The following is an 11,136-nucleotide window of genomic DNA, read 5'->3' as shown; positions in this document are numbered from 1 at the left end:
CGTGGAGCCTGGCCAACAAGACAGGATTACAATGAAATACAGTACAAGCTCAGGGCAGCACAGGCTTAAGCAGACAAAGAAGGAAATGGGGTAAATCCTCCAGCAGTCATTTCTGTCTCCATTTTGGGCTAAAAACAAAAACACGTCATAACTACCTGTGGATGCTGGCTGAGCCTCTGAAGGTTGAGTGATATGTCATTAAGCAGGTAGTCAGAGTTCTCATTGATCAGTTCCTTGAGGGAAGCGTATCCACAGGCCTTGCTGATGTCCTACATGGAGCTCAGCGTCACCTGGCTGACCAGCAGCGTCTCCTCACCAGCTTTCTCCAGCACAGCATACAGCGAGGCCATCAACAAGGGACGGAAATTGCAGCCCAGCGCCTGAGCACAGCAGGCGATGCCCTCGAGTTGGATGCACAGCTGACAGATGTTGCTGTTGAGCTAATGGATCGTGGATGCAGATGTTGATGATGAAGGAATCACTTGGAGAGAGCTTGTATTTGAGTTGCTGGCATCACTGTTGCATATGGGGGAGTCTGGATGGACTGAGCAGCTACGCAAAGAGACAAAACACGTGCTAATGCACTGCTTTCTAACCACTTTTACACATGCACTGCAGCTCGGAAGTTTTCAAGATATTGTCCATGCACGTGAGAACGCAAATGTCTGACACACTTAGATCAGACATTAAACAGCCTTTAGCCTTCCTGCTCCTGAGTGAAAGCCTGTATTATATCTCACTGAGCTCATGTGGGGGTAGCACAGATTAGCCTTTCTCAAAGTCAAGAGTGGGGGCCAATTTAGGATCTTCACTCAAATTTAAAATACAAGGGAAACCGATGTATTTCCTTACATAAACAAAAACCACACAAGCGCTTATAAAATGCTCATCCTACCCAGTCATACGCAAAGTGTTAAAATCAACGTGTGATCCACCTGCCACTAAGAGATATTATTTCTCTTTGGTAGATGGAAAAAATGTAATCAAACTCACTGTCAGTAGCTACAACAGCACATTTGTTATAATATGATGAATCAAGCATTTAGATATTAAATAGTATTGAGGGAGACAGGATCAAATACAGTGGGGCAAAAAAGTATTTAGTCAGCCAATTGTGCAAGTTCTCCCACTTAAAAAGATGAGAGAGGCCTGTAATTTTCATCATAGGTATACCTCTAACTTGTCTGAGTTTTAAAGAATTGATTTGCAAATTATGGTGGAAAATAAGTATTTGGTCACCTGGTGTTAAAACACCAGGTAGGTCCCATCATGGTTGTCACAGATATTTGCTTCTTGGGCTTCCCTTAGCCCTGCTCGTCCGCCATTGCGCGTTTGAGTTTTGGACGAAATGCATTCTGGGATATTTAGCTGTACCAAGTCCACACAAGTCACCACCGATGCATGCTCGATAAAACGGGCGGCGCGAGAACACATCCGGGACTTTTTCGCATTCTCGGCTTGATGCTTACCCACAAAGTGGCTAGAGAGACAGAAAAAAGACAGAAAAGAAACAAAAAACACAACGCCAAAGAATGTCATTTGCACACTAGCATGGAGAATAAACGTAGACACAGTGCACCCAGTAATTTTTGAACTTACAACCAAGTTTCAAGAGCAGTACTGGTATTGTACCGGTACTGGCTGCTGTCTCATTGTTCAGAGAGCCTATCATTATGCAGAGAAAGGAATCTGTGTCTCTGGACCGAAATGACTGTACGTGTAGTGCTGTAGAAACAATACTGCCCACAAACCTTGATGTTTCTATATGTGGAAACCTTCAAGTATGCATATCCTCCTGTAAGGGTAAAGTAATGGGACATTTGCACTTTTTGCATGTAAGCCTGTCGGTCTTAACTGGAAGTTGCACTTGAGCTGTCTTGGCATCTTTCCCTTGTTTGACTCACCAGTTTTGCCCTGAGCTGAACCGCTGCCTCCTTCTCTGTTGTGGTACTCAGCGGTGACCAAGATGCTGTAACATGCAGATGTGATGACTACGACCCACTCACAGTGTGATCCTGGCTATCAGCTCCAGTCAATGCTGTGTAGGACACGTGATACTGGAGGACATGAGCATTGGGAGGTACCCAACTGATCACCATGCTGACGGCAGTCTCATCAGAAAGCGTGAGGCTGGTTGGGCCTCCACCAGAGCCTGCAGCAACATCATAGAAGAGATAAAGTACTACAGCTAACGACACTTAACACTCACTTTCTTCCTTTATAGGAGGAAATTATTTTGGCAGCAGAGCAAAGTGGTTTTTTTAGAAATAAATGTAAAGTATAACAGAGAATTTGATACTTTGATTTGATACTTTAACCTCACTACATTTATTTCATAGCTTAGAGTTCTAGTTACTCAAAGATGAGAATTTAGATGTGAAATTTAACCTTTAAGTGACTAGTACTTTGAGAACTGCCATCAATTACACAATGAAGTTCATTGACGTACAGGTTATTGTATTAGTAATGCTATATTGTACATAGAGACACAATATGACAGAATATGACTGCTGCTAATGTGACTTAGGTAAATGGTTTCAGGCTCTCCCTCCTGAGTTTGAGAAATGTTCAGGATCAGAAAATGTGTGACTCACAGGTGCTGTAGCATACGGCCACAGCTTCACTCTGAGCTCCATCTCCATAGAGTGCAGACAGTGATATCTGATGCTCCTTAAGACACAGGACAACAGTTTATTGAGACATTGTATTTTTTACTTCATAATATGTACTCCAACAATCCAATAGTTCTTCCCACCTGTCTCAGGTCGCCTCCACTTAGTGAGGTAAGAAACATCATCATCAGCTGCAGCTTCCCAGCGCACCGTGATGTCACTGTCTGAGAAATTAGTTACCCTAAGGTCAGAAGGAGGAGGCACCTTCACTAGAAGAAAAGAATAATGTGTATGGGAATTTTTTAAAAATGAGAAAGCTACATTTTGACATCTTTCATTATTAATAACATTTACAGTACTGTGCAAAGTCGTGAGCCACACGCTGAAGTATTTCTTTGGACATTATCTGGTTTTTCCACTTTTTTAGTCCAGTTCTTGTACTGACCATTTTCTGAGTAATGTTTTGTTTGTTTGTTTTTTGTTTGTGTAAACACTTGGCACTGACCATTGTTGGAGAATTAAAAGCACCTAAGTCAAGGAATGTGTGTGCACATAACAGAAAACTTGGGAAAGAACCAATTTAAATCTTTAGCATTTTGTTACTAGCGGCCTGTCACAAAACACATTTTGTATAGTGTTTTTTTTTTTTGTTGTTTTTTTTTAAATCTTGTGAATAAAATGTATACAAATGTGTGTGATTAATCACAATGTGTTAGTGTGTAATCACCCTGAACATGCATGCCTGTCTGCTAGCGTCAGATCTAAAGCCATTTCTGATTTGGAGATGCAGGCTGCAGATTCTGTCCAGATTATCCCAGCTCTCGTCACTAAGCATCCAGTCTTCACTTATCAAATGTGTAAAATTCAGGCTGGTCCTTAAAGCTCCCAACAAGGCAAAAACTGTGATTAACAAAGTGTATTCCTGTTTCTCCCACATATTGGATTCCACAGTTCCTAAAGTGATCAAATATACCAGTTTTTAGATCTTGGAGTCCCTTTGCACAGTGATAGAAAAACATTACCATTGGAATACTGCCCACGCCACTTGTGGTGCTGGAAAAATTGCCCTGATCTCTGCGCTTAGGTCGAGAGAGGTGAGATTTTAGCCTTTACAAGGAGATCACCCAGGTTTTTGTTCCTCCTGAGGCTGCAATTGCCTTGTGATCCTGAAGCATATGTGTGTCCTGAGTGAACCTTTGAAAGTTGCTCTTGATAACTCTGACCAATTTGCAGGTGGAGGGAGAATATGTGATCACCACTGGGAGAGGGGAGAACATCAATTGGCTTGGTCTGCAAGAATGAATTGAAACATTTTTTAAAAGGACCAACCGTACCCCTAGTGGAGAGAGCTGAGAATAAAATCTTGACAGCTTCCCCCAATCACTCTGTTGAGTGCAGATCCTGTGAAATCTCAGTAATTGGGATTTAATTATCCTGCAAATGTGTGTTTTGGGTGAAAACTTGTTCTGAACAGTAAGGCATGTGTATCTGTAGGTTTGAAAAGACTTTAACATCTAATTGTGGTCATTTGGGAAATTTGGGCCCTTAAATGTAGTTGTGTCTAAAAAATCAATTGAGGATTTATTAATGGTGGATTTCAGTTTGATGGAAGCTTATGGTCATTAAATTGTCATTATTAACATTAATATGAATTATCAGTGTAAATATGCTTTTTGCGAATGTCTCCTGTTGTCAGATATCCTGTTTGGATCGTCCACTTTGACTCTTCACAACGTATGTTATATTCTGTTAATATTTAACCTGTGAGTAAAGGAAACTGATACTCACACTGAGTAAAGCGCCACAACAGTGATGTTGTTGCACCAGAGTCATGTCTAAAGTTCTGTTCAGTGTTTCTGGTTATTGGGAGCAGAGTGTTTCCCCTACTTAAAGCAACGTGATCAGCAGTCAGAATCAACAGGTTTTTAATCACTGTACTAAAGGCACAGATGGGGATTGAACCCATGAGCTTTGGCAGACGGACCAATGCCTTGCCACTTGGCCACTATGCACACGGGCTGAGCTTTGTCATACCGTAACATATATTCCTCTTGAATTGTTCAATTAAATGAATTGATGACATGTTTGTCATCTTAGTTGGTTTGAGTGCTCAAAGTAGAGAATCACTGCATAAGAATCAGTCCATTCAAAGCAACATTCTCCAATATTCCAAAACCCAGAGAAAGATTGCCAAATGCGAACATCATTCCAAGGAAAGCATGAAAAAATGTTGCAAGCTTGTAAAGTGTTGCACATTTATAGTGCATCTGGTCAACACCGGCATTATTCTGTTAGAATTACTATCACCCAGTTTCAGCCAAGCTTTAGCAGTGACATTTCACTCCACAATGCTCCACAAACCATCATGGTGGTGTTAAATCATAAACAGTATATAACGCTCTATTATCAATAAGCAATGGTGTTTTGTAAACTTGAGTGGACTGTTATTTTTATGCTTGTGTATAATTTCTGACATTATGCGATGTACTCTTTATAAGGCTGTGGAAACCTGCAGTCAGGTGAAACTGAAGAAGTCACTTTGATGAGTGAAAAAGATGCCCAGAACAGACTTTCGGGAGAACATTGCTCCTGGACGGACTGTTGTTTCTTACAGCTAGTGTCTAGTACAGAAAGGGACTTTTGTTTCCTTGTCAGCTTGTATTAAAGGTATAGATGGGTATTGAATCCAAGATCTTCAGTTTACAACACTAACACCTTGCCACTTGGCCACCAGGCACACTGTAGAACCCCAGCACCGCCATCAGGCCAAACTTTTATTGTAGAATAAATGTATCTTGGAAAGTTTGCATTCAAATCTTTTCAAGATTACTGACACCCTATTGGTTTTTGGTGATGACAGATTTAGTGAATCTTCAAAATCTTTCATCCAATTGTTTTCTAATTTTGGGTGCACGTCTGTGCCCTTTAGAATGAGTCATGTTGATTTTTGTGACCTAGACATCCCTTTCACTCACCTTCGTCTTTCCTTATCCAGGCTTGGGACCGGCCACGGCAGAGTTGAAGAAGGGTTTTCTTCTGCTTTATTTTTTGTGTGAGTCTTTATGTACTTGTTCTTTTTGTTTGTTTGTTTGTTTGTTTGTTTGTTTTGGGGGGGGGGGTGTACATATTTGTGAAACAGAAAATAATGACATCGCTCAAATAATCAGAACATGGAACAGTTGTTGTCCAACAGTCAAGTTTCTTGTCTGCACAAGTGTACCATGGATGAGTGTGTGCATACTCATGCACGCACACACCCACACACACATTTCTTGCACTGTGCACAGGTCATGCTCGTCTTACAATCATCATAGCACCACCACCCTCACCCTCCAAGCCTGGTTTCTTCCTGTTAAAGGGGAGTTTTCCCTTTCCACTATCACCAAGTGCTTGCTCAAAGAGCGTCATATGATTATGTTGGGTTTTGGGTTTGTTTGTTTTTATTGTTACTGTAGGGTCTTTGCCTTACAACATAAAGCAGCTTGAGGTGATTGTTACTGTGATTTGGTGCTATAATATACATATACATTCTGTTTGTTTACATTGTACAGTGTGCCAACTTTTTGTAATTAGTAACATAGTTATTGCCCTTATTGAGCTATAATACAAAAACAACTAAAGCTTTAAAATAAGTGTCAGTGAGCTGAAAAAACAATATTTATACCCAAAACATAGTACAGCAGAATCTAGTATAACATGGAAACACCTACCTGAAACACAGACTTTATGTATTTTAAGTACTTGAGTAAATGTTCCCACTACTATCTGCACTCACTTCCGAAGATATTTAGACTAATGAGAGAACTCTGAGCTCCTCCGCTTCATGTGAGATTCACTTTCCACTGTTTCTTTTCTTTCTTTCTTTTTTAAATCCCTCTCCATTGCATTAATGTCTTGAAATACCAGGAAACCAAGCATCTGCATCTGGAGACTTTTGACTCAAAAGGCAATAAAACCAAACAAATGTAAAAAAAAAAAACCAATAACAAAAAAAAATGAATACAGGAAAAATTACATTTTCACAAATGTCAAACATTTTTTAATTAAAATTCCTCTTTTTTCCTACTAAAAAGTTGTAAAAATGAGTCCAAGGCATGATGCCGTAGCAGAGGATGTACTTCCTGAGGCAGCTGAAGAAATTCAACCTGCCAACACGGATGATGATGCAGTTCTACACTGCAATCATCGACTCCATCCTCACCTCCTCCATCACCGTGTGGTACGCTGGAGCCACTATCAGGGACAAACAGAGACTTCAGCGTGTTGTGCGCTCTGCTGAGAAGGTGATTGGCTGCAAACTCCCATCTCTGCAGGACCTGTACACCTCCAGGACACTGGGGCGTGCAGCTCGGATCACAGCTGACCCTTCTCACCCTGGACACAGTCTGTTTGACCTGCTCCCCTCAGGCAGGAGGCTCCGGTCCATTCGCACCAGAACCTCTCGCCATAAGAACAGTTTCCATAGAAGCATAGATGCATCTGAACATGTGTAGAGAATGACCGTGCCCCCAAATTGCCAAATTGGTGTCTTAACACCAAGTTTGTTTTTTGTCTGTTTGGGAGCTGACACAGTCTCAATGGAGATGGGTTTTTGGGGGGTAGCAGGAGGAGAGAAGCTGCAGAGAGGCGTGTAAGACTGCAACTCTCCTTCCTGGTCCCAACTCTGGATAGTCATATTTTTGGGGGTTTAATAAATTGGTCCATATTTCTAGAAATGAGAGCTGCTCCATCCAAAGTGGGATGGATGCCGTCTCTCCTAACAAGACCAGGTTTCCTCCAGAAGGTTTGCCAATTATCTATGAAGCCCACATCGTTTTTCGGATTCTAAACTGACCGCAGGTGTGAATGTGAGTGTGGATGATTGTCTTTCTATGTTAACCCTGGACAGTTTAACTTGTACCCTCACTTCATGGTAGCGCAATAAGTGGGAGAACACCTATTCCGACACCCATATCTTAGATTAAGCTAATAGTATTAGTGCGCTGTTATCAAAGGTTACCTGGATTATAGGTATATTCAAAACTTTACATAGAAGAGATAAGAGTGCGTGCGTATATGCTCACTTCTGACGATGATAATATGATAAGGTGTTATCTCATCTGTACTTGAAAGTACTTCAAACACCACATGCACATGCAATCTTATCTGTGTGTCTAACGATCTATAAGTGAGCAAAGACAGTGTTATAATATTTTGAGTCATTTCTATGCCTTGAAAGTACTTACTCAGTACTTACTCAGCGCACACACAGATATTATATTCAAAATCATAACGGTCACGCCTTCGATTTCTTACCGCTACTTTTCGTACAGCATCCAGGAAATGACGTAGACTGTTTCTACTGCATCATTTGCATTTTACATTCACTCTGTGGGCACATCTCCGCTAAAATCTCATATAAACCATTTCTACAACCACCAAACACAACGAAAACAAGCCATGATTAAAAGAGCAGTTACGTAAATGCACACAAGTCCACTAAACAAACAAAACTGAACCACAAATTCATCAGACCTCATGTAACCGGATAAAGAAAGGCTGGTTATCTTCCAGAGCTATCACCGATTCCAAACACCAAGCTTCACCGCGCTCTGACTAAAATTCACTGAAAGAGCCGCAAAAGAAGACCACAAAACCACCACAGTTATCTAGAGAATCTAAAGAACAGCACAAATTCCAAAGCATGTAAAACACAGGAGCTGTGTCAAATGTTTCACTTGATTTATACGTTATTTATACCTCGAGCACCCTTTTTTCTTTTTTAATCATTTTTTTTCTCCTAATGTATTCCTTTTTTGTTTACCGACTTGTATTTGTATACATGAGTTGTAAAAGATATTGCAAGCTGTGACATTTTTCCTGCCCTTTCTATAACTGCATTATTATGTATATTTGTTCTTTAGTTGTTCAACTTCAAAAAGTAAAAAAAGAAAAAATATTGGCTCAAAAAGTATTTTTAGGCCTGTTAATAAAATTAAATAATTTCTGCTGTTTAATACCTAAAAAATTCAACTGACATGGTGTTCAATGTGTGCAAATTGGGCCTTTTTGTTCAACGTCTGGATATTTATGTGTTGGCAGTGCTGTAATTTTTCACGGTTTCACTTTAGAAACATAAAACTTTGCACAGATGATGTTTATACTGAATTTCGGGAATTAAAGGTCTGCAGCTCAGACACAAGCATTTCACTACATGTTGTACCCTGTATGATTGTGTATGTGACAAATAAAGGTTGTTTGTTTCTTTGTTTGTTGTGAAATGTGAACTGAAGCATGTTTTTAAAGGGTTATATGTTAAAAAAATAAATAAAAAAATTTGGCGGGAATAAAATCTACTCACTTTTCTGTGTTCCAGTCTCAGTAACTTTGACACAGTAATATCTGCTGCAATATTTACACCTCTGATGACATTTCACAAGTGTTAGCTTTCTTTGATACCACGATTGTATACACAGAGTTTGTAATTGCACTCAATTAATTTTGGGCATTTCATTTTCGAGCAGGAAGCTCAGAAACCCTTTGGGGCTCAGGTTAAAGAACTGCACCACTACAGGTTTTAGAAAACCCATCCAGAATAATTTTGTCCATCTGGGCCCATATAGGGACATCAAAGGTCAAAACTTCTGTTGCCCTGTGGAGGTTAAGCGTGGGTTTGCCCTGCTCACACACTCCCGCCCACAACTACCCACTGTGAGCCCATGCAAGTAATAACGTTTTGGCACATTACTTATGATAAGAAGCCACCATGAGGGGAAATACAGTTGTGGAGAAGATGAAACCAAGCACCTGTTTGATTACACTGTCAGAAATATGAGGCTGGGAGGAGGCGACTGATGCAAAGCCCCAGGGAAAAGGAAAGTTAACGATTTTTTCATTCCAAAAATCATTTATACAGTTCAGTGGTCTACAGACAGACTGAAGAGAGAAACAAAGCTAGTATCGATCTGATACCAATACCAGTGCTGGTTTGTCAATATTATAAATATTTGGATCAAGCCGCCCACCTACAGACTCATCGACAATAGATTTGTTTGCCTTGAAATGGAACCTTTAATCTCCATATTTTGACTTTTTCACAAAGTATCGAGTTTAATGTTGAAATAGAATAGAATAAACCTTTTTATCCCACAAATGAGAAATGTGGGTGTTACACAGCAAGAGGAATATAAAATATAGAAGGAAGACGCAGAGTGGTTCTATATACATACACACAGATATACAGATAAAAGTGTACAGAGATATTTACACAAGGGGTGAATGATCCTGGTGAAATATACAGTGTAGAAACAAGCTGTAAAGTGAGCAGCAGCAATTAAAACATTTGATATGTCAATTAAACAGGTGATGAGTGAGATAACCATGTTAAACTGGATTATAGAGTCTGACAGCTGCTGGTAAGAATGACCTGCGGTCGCGCTCCTTCCTACACTGTGGGTGTAAAAGTCCACTGCTGAAGGAGCTGCTCAATGCTCGTACAGTCTCATGCAGGGGGTGGGAGGGGACAGGTCATTATGAGGTCAAGCTCTCCTATGTCCAGTGGAATATCTGCAGCTGAGCAGTGGGTTTCGGGCAGAATGTTTCCAGGCATGTAGTCTTGGAACATCTCCAGATGGATCGTGGATAAGGCCAGGGCCATAGGCACCGTTCATGCAATCCATGTAGAACTGCAAGGGACTTCCTGTTGACAGACAGAAAAAGAGCGGTTAGTGACTTCCTTCCAAACTATTTTCTCCATGCACTTCATTCCACGCATTTCTCCTGACCATATGCAGATACCTGGGATGTGGGTGCCATCGTATTTGATATCCATCTCATGCAGACCGGCCTCTGTGGGAGCGTACTTGTCAGCAACTGTGCCATCGTTGTTGTCTGTGATGTCAAGCTTAGCAACTTTGCCTGATGCCATTCGGACCTCACCTAAAGCAGAGGACAAAAACAATGACACACACACATCATTATGCTCAAACTATCTGTTTATTAAGTAGACTTGTTACCTGTGACCTCTCCTTTCTGGATGGTGAATGGAATCACCAGGTCAAATGGTCTCAGACTTGCCACATCCAGCCAGATCATTCCCATTGGTCGGTCTGTTGCCTGAGAGACACGCAAGTGCACACGTCAGATCACAGGTTGTTAAGAGATTGTGGCAACAGTTCTGGTTACAGCGACAACATGTCACAGACTAAATGAACACAGGAAATTAATACAGGACCTGTAACATCAGAAGGCTGTGGCTTCTTAACATTATGCAGCTCTGCTGAACTGTCCATGTGTTTCAGGCATCCCGTTTTTGACATGGAGAGAGAGAAATGAGAGAACGCACCCTCTCAGTGATGAAACACCTGCAATGAGAGACAGCAGACAATGATGCAGTCTGATGAAAGGAGACCATGTGTGCTATAGATGACAAAGGGACAACAGGGAGAAGCTGAACAAAAACTGAAGCTGAGAAGGCCGAGAGACCGGAGGCTGAGGTTTTAGATACCCAGGGCTGTTGGGGCATTTGGCTCTGTTGCATGAGCTG

At 41.0% G+C, this 11,136-nt stretch overlaps 1 long non-coding RNA gene across 1 annotated transcript; it reads right to left on the bottom strand.

Annotated features, from left to right (window-relative positions):
* Positions 1–533: 533 nt before the first annotated feature.
* Positions 534–1,922, bottom strand: LOC112844650 (uncharacterized). Its single transcript, XR_003217389.1, has 3 exons — positions 1,905–1,922; positions 1,752–1,795; positions 534–1,480 (listed from the first exon to the last, which is right to left on the bottom strand). It is a non-coding gene; the product is annotated as an uncharacterized LOC112844650 (long non-coding RNA).
* Between the last annotated feature and the right edge of the window lie 9,214 nt (positions 1,923–11,136).

Source organism: Oreochromis niloticus, unplaced genomic scaffold (genome assembly GCF_001858045.2).
Source record: "Oreochromis niloticus isolate F11D_XX unplaced genomic scaffold, O_niloticus_UMD_NMBU tig00000686_pilon, whole genome shotgun sequence".
Classification (NCBI taxonomy): Eukaryota; Metazoa; Chordata; class Actinopteri; order Cichliformes; family Cichlidae; genus Oreochromis; species Oreochromis niloticus.
The sequence above is the reverse complement of the archived record's forward strand: the minus strand, read 5'-3'. Positions and strand labels throughout refer to the sequence as shown.